The sequence below is a fragment of the Cebus imitator genome, unplaced genomic scaffold (genome assembly GCF_001604975.1).
Source record: "Cebus imitator isolate Cc_AM_T3 unplaced genomic scaffold, Cebus_imitator-1.0 Scaffold58, whole genome shotgun sequence".
NCBI lineage: Eukaryota > Metazoa > Chordata > Mammalia > Primates > Cebidae > Cebus > Cebus imitator.
The window spans coordinates 7,048,013-7,063,016 of NW_016107373.1; positions in this window are offsets into that span (position 1 = coordinate 7,048,013).

Sequence of the window (15,004 nt, forward strand, 5' to 3'; positions counted from 1 at the left end):
GGATGCTATGTGAGGGATGGTCTTACTAAACAAATAATTCCTTTCCAAAAGGCCAGTAGCATCCTGCTGAAAAACGCTTAATAATTAAATAGTTTTGAACATGGGCTTGGAGTGAAACAGACCTGTTATTGAGTTCGAAGTATACTACAATCCATTTGTTACCTTGGACAGTTGACATAATCTCTGTAAGCCTCAGTTAACTCTTTTGTTAAAGGGAGCACAAATAACACCTAGACACAGAGGTTTTGTGGCAATCAAACAAGATAATGAATCTAAACGATTTAGCATCATACCTGGAAAACAGTAAGCAGCTAAGAAAAAGTATCAGTGTTAGTGATTATTGAGTGGCTGTAAAGTCCCTAAATTGAGTCCAAATCCTCTAGTAATCCTGATCTTCCATATTTCTCCCAGGCTGATTCTATTCTAAACAGCAAACCATGCACAGAGATAGGGCATATGCAAATCAATTACTGAGCATCAGTGTTCATTCCTCTACTCTATGAGAACACATTGGCCTCACCATTCTTCACTTGTCATCAAGATTATGTCTCCAGGAAATTCTAGGAGTTAAAATTCCTTGATCTTTTCTCCGTTGGATACTTTTATTACTTAACATTGTTGCTTTTGTGCTCAGGGGATATTTGACATAGAGCATGCTGGCAAAACCTTTCCTCTTATTCTTATTTCTGCCCTACATCTCTATTTACCATTCTACCTTGATAAACCCAGCTTTGGAAATCTTAGTTGTCTCTTCTACCCATATTCCTTCATTTATTTATTATTCCAATAAATACTTACTGGACACTTACTACATGCCAGGTATCTTCCTAGACATTAATGATATAGCCCTGTAAAAAAGAGATGTGTTATCTGTCCTCACACAGCATTCATTCTAGTGGAGGAAGCAGACCATGAACAACAAACCAAGTAAATAAATAGTACAAGGTAACTTCAGAGAGGCAAAAGCATGGTCAAAAAATAAGACAGGATACCTTGATGGTGACTAACAAATAAAAGTTGGGAAGTATGGTTCTTCTTAAGAAGGCCCCCGCCTTTTCTTTAGACAGGGTCTCGCTCTGTCTCCCAGGCTGAAATGCGGTTGCGCAATCAGAGCTCATTTCAGCCTTGACCGAGGCTCAAGCTATCCTCCTGCCTCAGCCTCCCAAGTGGTTGGAACTACAGATGCATGTCATGACACCTGGCAATTTTTTTTTAATTTTTTGTAGGGATCATTCTCACTTTGTTGTCTGGGCTGGTCTCAAACTCCTAGGCTCAAGCAATTCTCCTGCTTCAGCCTCCCAAAGTTGAGGGATCACAGCCACGAGTCACCACAGCTGGCCATGAAATTCCTTCTGAGGGGACATTTGGGCTAAAACATGAAGGGTTAGCTAAGTGAAGATCCATGGGTGATGAAGGGAAAGTTTTACAGGTAAATATCCTAAGCATTGAACTTTCAAAAAACCGAAAAGAAGTGTGAGCATAAGTCATTAAACCTTACTAAGATGGAAATTGGTCACGAATAAGGTCGCGAATATAGACAACAGCCCACTCCTGTGCCATGTAGGGGTTTGAATTTTATTCTAAATCCTGGAGCAGACACAGTGCTAAGCCAACTTCACCATTTCACTCTGCTGTCTCCCCAGCGTGATCCTATTTAGCTTTCTGGGGGTGAGAGCACCTTCTGTGTTTTCATCCTTCCCCCAGCACCCTCTGTTCCACAAGTCCGGAGCAAAATGAATGCAGAGGAATGATTCTGCAGCCACTTCACTGTTCCCATCTTTTCCTCATACCATAATCAACACCTAAGCAATATATATAAAGTCCTTAATTCTGTTACACATTAAAGAAAGCATGGGGGATTAGGACAGGCTACCTAAGGTATGTGTTGAAAGAGATGGAGGATTTGGACTCATTGTGAGGATAGCACAGAGCATTCCACATGCCAGTTGGCCTGTATAGTAATAGGACAGCTTATTGTGACCTTTTCTTTCTCATCTGGCATTTAACAGCTAACATGTTTTAAGTGCGTGCTGTGTGCCTACCAGCATGCTAAGTTCTTTGCCAGTGCCTGGGTAACAGACGGGTTTGTGACATGTGTACCCAAAATGGGATACATTTTTTCTTCAAATCTGACAGATCCTGTAATAAAAATAATTTTCTTAAAACCTTAACCATTTTCTTTTCTAGGAAGAGAATCATTTTTGAGTTGTTTGTTTGATTGGTTTAAACCCTAATGTGATAGAGTAGAAGAAAGCTTCAAAAGCAGAGGTGCTACAGAAACGTTTTTTTGTTTCTTTTCTTGCTCATGAAAAAAGGGTAAAAGTGATGCTTTTCTTAGTTTCACCAAGAGATATCTACTCAACCTCACTAAAAATAACTAGACTTTCAAATGCCTTGTGTTGCCTATTTTCTCTAAGGAATAGTTCCCCTGCTACTTCAGAGGAAAATGTTGAAAAAGCACCTATGAGCGACAAACAATAATAGATTGCACTCTGAACCATGCATCCAAGCAAATAAAATACGCTTTCAAACCTTAATTGATCAAAGCTCACAGCAGTTGTCTGGACCTCATGCTTGCTTATAGGCTTGATGGCTATAAAACATTTTCAGAGCCGAAAATATGCAAGCTGTTGGCCAACTTTCCTCATGTTACTGGGCCCTCATTGACTGCAAATCCCTTTTCATTACTGTATTGTTATAGGGCTGATTGTGATGTCAATGCATTCAAATGCAGTCAGCAAGAGGAAAAGGCACGGAGATTGAATTTGCCAGCTCAGCATTCTTAAAGCCCTCTTTACCAACTTACCTCCCTCCTTGTAGTATCAATCCTTATTCCACCGTGTTCTTTTAATAAATAATGTTACATAATTGGACCTGGACAATGGATTTCTTCCTTCTGTTGGATGTTCCTCAACTTAGTATTACTGTTACATGTGACAATTTTATGCATCCACATGTGACTATTTTATGCAAATTAATATTTGTGGCTTAAAAAATGATCAGAGGTGAAATATAGTGAGGGTGGATTGATGATAAGACAATAGAGATTATGGAACTCCAAAGAAAAATTTGGACAATATTCCCAGGGTATGGATCTTAGATACTTTGGAGTTGCATGCAAAAGAAACACAAAGTATTTAGAGCCCAGTCAAATCTGGGTGGAAATCCAGGCCTACCACTGAACCACGTGATCTTGAATTAATCAATTCACTTGTCTATTGTCTAATGCTTAATTTCTTGACTAATATGGTACATATATTTGACAACAGTCAGTGAGCTTAAATACGTAAAATGCCAAATAGAAGACAGACGTGTTACCAAATGCTGTTTACCCTTTTAACATCCTCTATCCAATCACAGGACTTATATAAATGTAGGTATAATAAAGATGAGCATGATTCTTGAACTGATGATTTTTCTGTGACTATATGTAGCAGTATAAATCTCATTCTCATTCAATAAGCAATAGCACATTTGTATTTTAGTTTTGTATATATCACATTTACCTTTCTCAGGGATATCATATTTTTTTGTTAAGAATGAGGACTATATTTTCTGTGTATTAATAATATTCAATTGGGTATATGTACTACAGTTTTTATCTGTTCATGCATTGATGGACACTTTTATGTTGATTCCACATCCTGACTACTATGAATAGTGTTTTAATAAACATGGGAATGCAGATATCTCTGCAATATATAAGATGAAATCTTGTAATTTGCAACCACATGAATAAAACTGGAGGATACTATGGTAAGTGAAATAAACCAGGCACAGAAGGACAAATTTTACATGATCTCACTCATATATGGGAACTTGAATTTTTTTTAATTGAACTAATGAAAATATAAAATGGAATGATGATTACCAGAAGCTGGAAAGGGTAGTGGGGAGGGGTGGATCAAATGGGGATGGTTAAAGTGTACAAAGATACGCTTAGATATAATTAATAATATCTAGTATTTGGTAGCAAAATAGGGTGATTATATTTATATATATATATATATATATATATAGTTAACCTGTATTCATATAGGTTAACAATAATTTATTGTAAACTTGAAGATAACTAAAAGAATACTATTAGAAAGTTCCTGAAAAAAGAAATGATAAATGTTTGAGGTGATGGATACCCAGTTGCCCTGATTTGTTCATTATATATTGTATGCCTGTACCATAAAATCATGTGTACTCCATAAATACATGCAACTATTATGTATCCATAATAATATAAAAGAAAAAAAGAAGAAAGACTATCAAAGTTTTAGTTTTTTAAATAGAAAAGCTAATTTTGAATTTCTCTCTTGCTGGAATAGTAGGTAAGCTGAATTTGTACACTTTTAGAGCCACCTCCTAGCCTTGTGTCATGAGTTGTGTGGTTTTATGTCAAACCAAGTTATCTTCCTCCTCCAACTCAGCTGTCATTGTTTATTCATCTGTAATTCTGAGACTTGCTTTTTTTCCTATATTAATTGTCCTTTCAGGCCTGGTAGCTATGTGCAGATTCTGTGCTACAGTGAGAATACAACACTCTTTGGCAAAGACAGACATCTAATATCTAGACTCTTATGCACTCTGTAACTATTTTGCGATTCCTCTGCGTTGCTGCAAAAGAGCTTAGTTTTTCAGGTACTATCCCATCGGTATAGTCTTCTTTCCCCCAGCTAATTCTGAACCACTCAGCTTCTACTGAGAATATGCTTCCTTTCTCTTTTGGCTCCTCTGAAAGTTCTCAATATGTTTTTAAGATATTGAGTTTTGGGAAAATAAAAGTCAGAAATATACACAGGCTATTTCTGCCTGCTGTTGCTATGTACCTCCTGGGAGTCAGTGAAGTACAAAGATGGGTGTTTGAATGGAGGGGAAGGAAGGAAATAAGAAAAAAAAAAAAAAAAAAAACCTCATATCTTAATATTTCAAAATATCTTAGCCTAATGTATTACTAAAATACCACATAGATCATGCACAAAAGAATGTTTATGTGGTTAAAGAGGAGTGGGAGGGAGAAGAGGAAGAGAAGAAGGAGAAATGTGTGCATGCTGGTGCCCAAGCATGTTGGTTCAGGTGAAAAACACTGAATGATTTAGAACACTGGGCTTGGTGGGCTTTCAGTTCCCTCTCATGTTGTAGTTTTTATGGTAGACTCACTCCTCTGAGTGTTCAAAATCTCTATTGAACTGTTCAGTACTTCTATAATATTTTCATATTATTTCAAGTCAGTCTTTCCAGCATGTGGGTAAGTTCTTAGCATCCTAATTTATATTTTTCGTGATTTTTGGCAGACTTCTAAGATAATACCTAATGTTTTTGAATTTGTAAAATTTTATCTTTGATTTAGCTTAATAAGTAAGCCCACCTCTTTTTTTATGTGCACCATAAAAAAACTTCTGTGTATGCTAGAGTTCCATTTAACACTATTATCCTAGAGGAAAATGAAAAACTTTGTAAGGCTAATTAAATGGAACTGAATAAATTCTGATAAACTCATATGAGAGAAAAAAAAACTATTCAATATTTAAAACTTACGGTATAAAAAAACAATTAAACATAAAATTAAATATAATCATTTTGTGTTATATCTGTATACATATTTTTTGTTATATCTCTGTACATATATTCATGTACATATATGTGTATGTATGTGTTTATTAAAACTAAGTGTTTTCTGGGCATTTCATTTATACAAGACATTTTGTTCTTTGTGTTTATTTTTCAGTATACCTACAAATCATAAACTAATACTGAAAAATTAGAAAAACATGAAGTTATTTTGATAATTGCTCAGTACTTATTTCAATGACTGGAGATACCCTAAGCTGTCCCAAATCAGAGGTGCCAGTCACAATTTAAACAACCTATGTTCACATATCTGTTTTGTTAAATACTGAATATATGGTCTCAGCTAAATTGTTTAACCTCTCTTTATTTAAAAAGAAATAGGAGTTGTTTTCTACCTCATGTTTCAAGAATTCAATAAGATGCAACATATAAAATGTTTGCATATTATCAACCACCTAGTAGATCAGTGATAAACATTTATTTACTGCCCTTCCTCTTGACTGTTAATTAGGGAGGTATCAGGAGCAGTAAAATTGGCACAGAATTTCCATAAAAGAAAACTGGAATCAAATGAAAGCTTGGCAAATGTTAGACATGCCCCAGGGCAAAGTCCCCACCATCTCTGAACTCTTGTTTTCTCATCTATAACATAAGAATGATGGTTCTACCTCCCTCATAGGGAACTAGTGAGGATTATATAAGATGATGTACATAAAAAACCCAGCATAATACAGTGCTGGGCACACTGCAAGGGGTCAATAAACATTAGCTCCTTCTAGCGCTCCCAGCTATTAAAGAGCTAATGTTTAAATGAAAAATAGCAGAGTATACTATAGAAAATTGCAAGGATTAAGGAATTACAGGGTGAGGGAGAGCTAAGGAGAGCTGGAGAGGCTTTATTTGAAAACAAAGCGGGCTAAGAGTTATGACTTTGAAAATGACCTAGATAGTATTTCAGCTTCCAAAGCTTCAGCGAGTAAGCATGTTCCACACTGTTAGTGATATTATGTAACTGGAAAGAAGATGATCTATATACTTCAAAATAGAACCTTCCTCTAAAATCATCATTGATTTAACTTGTTTCAGTCACCATTAAATTATTTAAAAATTTAAAAATCTAATGAGATTTTCATTTTAATTAAAAAGTGACATGAGTTTAAAAAAAAATGTGAAGAAGAGTTTTCAATCTTTTTTACAGGGAAAGAAAACTTTCAAAGATGAAATATATCCCTGTGCAATAGTTTAGTCTTCTATATAGAGGAAATATCAGTCCTAAAAACGTTTAAATATTATATCCAATCCCTTACTTTGCAGACAAAAAAAAAAAAACTGAGTTCTAGAACAGGTAATCATTTCATTTAAAGTTACATAGCAGCTGGAAGCAAGAACTAAAATTTAACCTCTTGTGATAGTACAATTCTTAGTACATCCCTGCGTGCCTCTGTCTCTGTGTTTTTCTCTGTTTTGCTCTTGTTCGTTATATATGTGTGTGTGTTGTGCATGTATATGTATAATTCATAATTGTGTGTCTGGCCGGGCGCAGTGGCTCACGCCTATAATCCCAGCACTTTGGGAGGCCGAGGCGGGTGGATCACGAGGTCAAGAGATCGAGACCATCCTGGTCAACATGGTGAAACCCCGTCTCTACTAAAACTACAAAAAATTAGCTGGGCATGGTGGTGCGTGCCTGTAATCCCAGCTACTCAGGAGGCTGAGGCAGGAGAATTGCCTGAACCCAGGAGGCGGAGGTTGTGGTGAGCCGAGATCGCGCCATTGCACTCCAGCCTGGGTAACAAGAGTGAAACTCTGTCTCAAAACAAAACAAAACAAAACAAAACAAAACAAAACAAAACAAAAAACATAATTGTGTGTCTTTATATTTGTGTCTGTGTGTGCATATATAATTGATAATTGTGTATCTTAATACATGTATAAATTGTATAAAATGTGTGTGTGTTTGTGTACGGGTCTTGTGTAAGGGACAGAGAAAAAAATTACTGTCCTCACTATGAGAGGTTATTAGCCCATGCTCTAAAGTGTAATGTTTAATAGATCTATCTAAAGTTGTTTAAGTCAAGGTAGCACTTAAGAATGGACATTTTATTCCTGGTCATGTAAATACTCCTGTGTCAAGTCTCTCTAAAACAATCTCTTCCTTTGTTTGATGTGTTTACATAGCATCTCTCTCTGTGGTTTCTCTCTACTCATCTAGTCCTGAGAGTTCAGCCTATGAATAATAAAACAGCAGGGGCTATGCTGGGCTTGCTGAGTTGCCAGTTGAGAAATTGTAATTTGTATTGATTAGTAAATTTACTCTCTTCAAAAGCATATCAGAAAGCCCCACTGGAGTCAGAGTTTCTGCTGTATTAGTTCAAGGACACTCTTGAGAGAAGAAATGTGTTTTTAGTAAGATTAAGTCCCCCATCATGAAGAAGAGAAAGAATATCCTGAAGCGTTGCTTGAAATAGTCAGCATTCTCTCAACTAAAGACAAGATACATCCAGCAGAGCTGGTTCACATTTTTTCGGGTAATAAGTCTTCTATTTACCTTTTACTAGATCACAGCCATGAAAATAGTCTGTGCAGGCCAGAGTGGGAGATGACCGAGTGTCTTGGAACACTGGCAGGAAAGAGATTGTCTGGCTAGAAGTTACATGACCTGACTGCAGGTTCCCAGTCTGCCATTTACCAGAAGCAACTAAGGCCAGTCATTGAACTCTTGCCTATAGATTCTACATCTTGTAAAAAAAAAAAAAGGCAGGACATTCCATTATGGTATGGACACAAAATGTCCTTGAGTCCTCTTCCCACAAGGCCTTCCTCCACACTCTTTGCTTTGCTCAGATTGTTTAGAGGGTCTCAAAAAGCCATGCCTCCAGATTATCTCTCTTACTGTTGACCAGTTTATTTCTTCTCCAATGGCAAATTCTTTCTCCATCCCATCATTTAAGCATTTTGAAACAAAAGCCAGGATAACTGGCAAGTGTATCTAATTTTTCATCCTGCTTTTTCCTCCTCCTAACACAGTAGGTTGGAGGGTTATTATCTGTGGTAGAAAATAATACCATCATCAAGTAAGTAGCCCTCCACACCAATGATTCTCACTTTGGGGCAACTTTTTCTCTCCAAAAATTATTTAGTAATGTCTGGAGTCATTTTTTATTATCATGACTGAGGGGAGTGTTCTACTGGCATCTAGGTGTTAGAGGTCATAGATGCTGCCAAATACATATGCTCCACAGTGCACAAGACTGCCCCCCACCACAAAGAATTCATATGAGATTGGTAAGAGTGGTGGGAAAAATTATAGGAAAGAAGCAAACCCTGGAAGGCCAGAAGGTTTTGCAAAATCTTTGGTAACGGTTATGGCTGAAGGTAGCCTAATCCTCTTACCTTGTGCTAATATCAAAGAGCAGATAACAGGGGAATGTAGAGGAGTTTATCTAAATAGCTTGTTTATTCATGTTATCCTACAACCAACCCTTCATCATCCATGCACATGATTGCTCTCTACTTCGGGGGTCAGCAATGTTAATTACCCACAAATAGTGTTTGCTTGGGATCTTTATTATTAAATCTGTTCTAAAATAAATTCAAGCATCTCTGGCATATGGGGTCTGCACAGCTGGACTCCCTTTTCAGGGTCTGTAAGCCATGGGGTCCCCTAGCCGCCCTCTCACAGGAAAAACACCCGTGTCTGTGAACTCCTGTTATCTATGGCTTGGCCAGAGTCTGGGATCAGATTCAGGTCAGATTCGGCATCTGTGTGTGTGTGTGTGTGTGTGTTCGCGCGCGCTTGTGTGTGTAGTATATATATATATATAATCAGTATATATACTTATATAAATATACTGATTATGTATAATATGAGTATATATATATAGATTATATTATGATGTGTATATATACTGATTTTATACATACTCATATATAATTACTATATATACTTATATAAATACACTGATTATATATATATAAGAATATGTATAGTAATTATATATATGTGTAAATATGTATATATACACACATCTATATAATCAGTATACTTATGTAAGTATATATACTGATTATTTATATACTCATATAATCAGTATATATACTTACATACGTACTGATTATATAAGTATACTTATGTAAGTATATATAAGTATATATACTGATTATATATACATATATGTCTATATATACACATATATAGACATATATGTGTATATATACATATTTACACATATCTATATAATCAATATACTTATATAAGTATATATACTGATTATGAGTATATATATAAAATCAATATATATATTTATATAATTACACACACATATATATATATACACACACACATATTTATATATCTACTTAAGCAAAGTCCAAATTTGCATTAGCCTTGTACCAAGGTTGAGAAAACCTGCTCCACAGGAAGTTATACACAAAGCAGATGCCCTATAAGTGATCATTGACTTTAAGTCTTGATTTCTTCCATCCCTGATCCCTTTGCAACCTTAGCAAGCTGGAAAAACTTTAAAACTTTTGTCAGGAACTTTAACTAGATGTCTACTGTGCTCCTCATAAGCTGACCTGCATATCGCTTGTCTATGTCATTGTCATTCTTCCTGCCTTAAAAGCTATGCATTTCATTCTCTTTATGTGTCCTGCTTGCATATTCACTTATTATGCATCATTGAGTACCTACTTACTAGAGAAAAATTGGGACTTAAGTTTGACCTTCAGTGATTATGATGAGATTGTTGAGATATGATGAGATTGGTGAGAGAATTCAGAGTACTGAGGAAGTAAAGAGACTGCTGGATAGTCTGTGAATTTGCAAGGGGCAAAGTCACAGCAAGACTTTTTTTGTGGAGCTTGGAGCAAAACGAAAATGCAGAGCCTCTTGTTCAGAAAGCAGGAAAGGGGCACAGTTAAAGGTGCTAAAATGTCAGTTATTTTTCTTCCTTCTGTACTCCCTCTATCAACCTGTCTTGGTGTTTTTCACTTGCTGTTTATAATAGCAGCTGTGCTATAGATTAGAGGGGGGAAGTGAATAGGGAGTAAGAGAAAATAGGTGGCTTAAACTCTCTGGGGTTTCATAGGCAGCAACCTCAGAAGAATGTTATAGAGCAGGCATTGAAAATTATCAGTTATAGAATCAGAAAAATCAAGTGAAAGAGAAGACATAAAAAAGAGGAGAATGAAGAGAGGTTGGTTAATGAGTATAAACAGAGTTAGATAGAAGGAATAAGTACTAGTGATTGGTAGCATAGTAGTGTTACCATAGTTAATAAAAATTCACTGTATATTTCTTCCTTTTTTTTTGTGATCTACTGCTCTTGGCCTCCCAAAGTGCAGGGACTACAGGCGTGAGCCACCACAACTGGCTGGAAATTTTTTAATAGCTCTTTTTTTTTTATTTTTAATTTTGTTTTATATTTCAGAATAACTAGGAGAGACGATTTGAAATATTCCCAACACATATAGACTGTTAATGTTTGAAGTGGTATTCTAAATACCCTGATTTAATCATCCCCATTGTAAGTATGTATCAAATGTATGATGTACTTTATAAATATGTACAATTATTATACATTAATTTAAAATAACTGAACAAGGGAGAAAAACAGGTATGATAAGAAAGTTTGGCTCCCCAATGAATCAAAATGAATTTTAAAGACTATGGATGAGTTTTAGCCTGTCTGTGACTGTAGCAGCCAGGCAATTAATTTTTTTCTGATAAAATTTAAAACTTCTAAGCATAGAAAAGGTATTTAGTACTATCTGTTCTTTGAAATTCATTTATAACAACCCAATGCACTGATAAATCTGGATTGTAATTTTGTGATTCTAAAATCAAATAAAAATCAGTCTGGAACAAAATTTTAAAACCCTACATAAAATATTATTATTTTATACATTCATGTCAGTATCTATGTATTAGTAGTAATATTTTTACATTTTTGAAACACATGTATCACACCCCTTTTTTTAGCTTAACGATACACATTTTTTTTCCTTTTTTGCTGAAATAGCTGTATAATATTATATTGAATAGATGGACTATAATTTTTCTAGGTCTGTTCCACTTGGAAAAATGTGCTTGTTTTCTTGGCGTTCCTACTGTATATAAAATTTCAGAAAACCTCAGCTTTTCACACATATAGTTTTATTCTTCTTTTATTTAAACATCCTTTTGTAAGTGATTTTGTCAGGAGGTAACAAGGTGACATGCCATTCTTATAAAATGAAAACAAGATGGAATTAGCAAAAATTAATATTGGCAAAACAGAAACATCACAAAATGAAACAAAACAAAGGGAATGAATGAGCTGTGACCCTGCTAAGAACATGAGTGAGGTTTAAAATATTAGAGGGGGACAACTCAGCTAATGGCTAGGTCTGAAGTCAATTGCATTAATGAAAATCACCAATATTGTTAGAAAGATTTCTGATGAAACAGTATGTTCCAATGCCCTGGAGGTGTTTTATTAATCAATTTTACAAAAGAAAACTCCAGTTTTACAAAAAATAAATTACCATGGCATTGTACTGAGTTATGGTTTTCACTGGAGCTTCTGTAGTTGAACACACTGACATTTGATGGGGCAATTTTCTGTTAGTGTAATTAGCCAGTTCGGACTTACTAAAGCACATTTGTCATGTCCCAAAGATAGTGGTTTCAGAGAGGATAATGGGAAAAGGATTCAAAGGAATAAGAACAAGAAGACCAGGCCTGATGAATGAAAGAGGTAAACAGTTTAGAAAAATACCAATATTGCTTGCTTGCATGATTATTCACTGGAACAGTATCTTGGAGTACAAGGTCATATTTAAGTGACAATAATACATCTGAAGTAGTTCATTTTAACAAAGAGAAGCAGTATTACTGAGTCCAAAATAGCTTTTTAAACTTGTTTAACTACTTTAGAACAAAATATTGATAGGTAAGGGTTTAAAGTAACTGCCCATTTATCCAATTCTTCATTAAAGGAAAATCCTGTCTATCCAAGTTAAGATTTTTGAATTAGACTCTTATCAATGCCATAAATTTCATCACGAGCAATTGTTTTTCAAGTACTGAGCTATTCTTGATTTGAAAATTGAGGATTTGCCTTTTATTAGGGAATCTAGACCTGCATTACATTGTGAACATAAAACATCACTGAGTCATTCTATGAAGAGGGTTAGCACATTTATTTATTTACTTTGGGTTATAGATATTTACAAAAAAAGAAGAGATAAAGAATATTGCTGATTTATTTCTCCCTATGATCAGTGCCTGATATGGTTTGTCCCTGCACTCCCATCCAAATTGCATCGCAAATTGTAATCCCCAGATGTCAAGGTAGGAACCTTTCTTCCTCATGTGCTGAGGAAGGGAAGTGATTCGGTCATGGTAATGGTTTCCCCCATGCTGTTATCATGATAGTGAGTGAGTTCTCATGAGAGCTGATGGTTTTATAAGGCAATTTTCCATACTATTGCTCATTTTTCTCTCCTGCTGCCTTGTGAAGGGCCTTGCTTCCCTTTCACCTTCTGCCATGATTGTAAGTTTCCTAAGGCCTCATGTGGAACTGTGAGTCAATTAAACCTCTTTTCTCTATAAATTACCTAGTCTCAGGGAAGTTCTTTACAGCAGTGTGAAAACCTGGGAAGTTATTTATAGCAGTGTGAAAACTGACTAATACAATAGCACTTTTTCTCACTTCCTTTCATCTTGAAAACACACACACTCCTCAAAAATTCCCTTGAACAAACAGCTATTACATTCTTTTCCCTTAGTCTCAGACCTGGTTACAGCTATCTCTACAAGCTCTCCTCAGTCCTTTTTCTGACAATCTCAGGCGAGTTACTGTGATTGACATGAACGTGAGACAGAAAGTAAACGGAACAGAAATGAGGGTTCTCCAGGAGGTGGAGGTTGAAGTGACCAGGGTTGTGCCAATGTACTCCAGCCTGGGTGACAGAGCAAGACTCTGTCTCAACAAAAAAAAAAAAAAAAAAAAAAAAAAAAAAAAAAAAAAAAAAAAAAAGAAGAAGAAAGAAAGAAGAAGCAGTGGGGGTTCTATACACTGCTTTCTTTTTCTTTTGGAGAACTCTTTCCCTTAGAAGATGATTCCTTTTTAGCTTGGAAAGCCAACTTGTACAAATACATAAAAATTATAGACTGGGACTGAAAGGGGTAGAGCTAGAAATAGGCAACTGACAACATTTTGGGGTGATGGAAATGTTTTAGAACGAGACTGTGGTAATGATGGCACAGCTCTAGGAATTTCCTAAAAGCCATAGAATTTTTATACTTTCAACAAGTGTAGTTTACAGTATGTAATTATATCTTCACCCAAAGCTATTTAAAAAACAAAAACAAAAGAAATATAGTGAGACCACCTTATACTGTTGTTATTTATGTTCTAAACATTTTCATAAACCCAATTTTAATGCTTACCCACAACACTTCTTACTTAATGCAATTTTTTTTGACAGTTCAGTCAAAAAACAGAGGACAGAACAGAACAGTCCTCTGTTCCCCAGGCTGGAGAGCAGTGCTCAACTCACTGCAGCCTCTGCCTCCTGGGTACAAGCTCTTGTGCCTCAGCCTGCCAAGTAGCTGGGACCACAGGCACATGCCACAACCCAGGCTAATTTTTGGATTTTTGGTAGAAATTGGGTTTTACCATGTTGGCCAGGCTGGTCTTGAACTTCTCCTAGATTCAAGTAATATTCCAGCCTTGGCCTCCCAAAGTGCTGGGATTAAAGGCGTGAGCCACATTGTCTGGCCAACTTACTATACTTCCTATTATCTGATTCATTCTTGCTTAACAAAGTCAGTGATTCCCAAACTATCACATATTTTAAAGAGACATCTAAGGAATGTTTGATGAATAGGTTTGGGGTAATCAAGAACAGCATTAACAAACATGTATGTGTCATGTGCCTACCACGGGTATGGCTCTCTTCTAGGTGCTGGAAATTTTGCAATGATAAAAATAAAAAGACACAAATCTTTGGTCTCATTGAAGTTGTACCTTATATAATGTATTTATTAGTTTGTAATATTTATAAAATAAGTGTAGAAAGTTTGGATCTGTGCTGCCATATGTACTAATAAAATTTGTCCTCTAAACACACCTTTACAAATAAAAGAGTTGAAAAATGTGTTTACTGGTGTGTGTTCCAGTTAGTATCTCTACCACAAATAGAATTATATTTCTAGTCTTTTCCATTTTCTAGGTATTTATCTGTGGAGGGAGTTGGGGTGTATGTGTGTGTGTGTGTGTGTGTGTGTGTGTGTATGTGTGTGTGTGTCTGTGAGAGAGAGAGAGAGAGAGAGAGAGAGGNTGTGAGAGAGAGAGAGAGAGAGAGAGAGAGGTGGGAAAGTTTGGGTAGAAAAAAGAGAGATAGGTCATCTTATGACCTAAAGATTATTACCAGTAGTATTATTTCTTATACA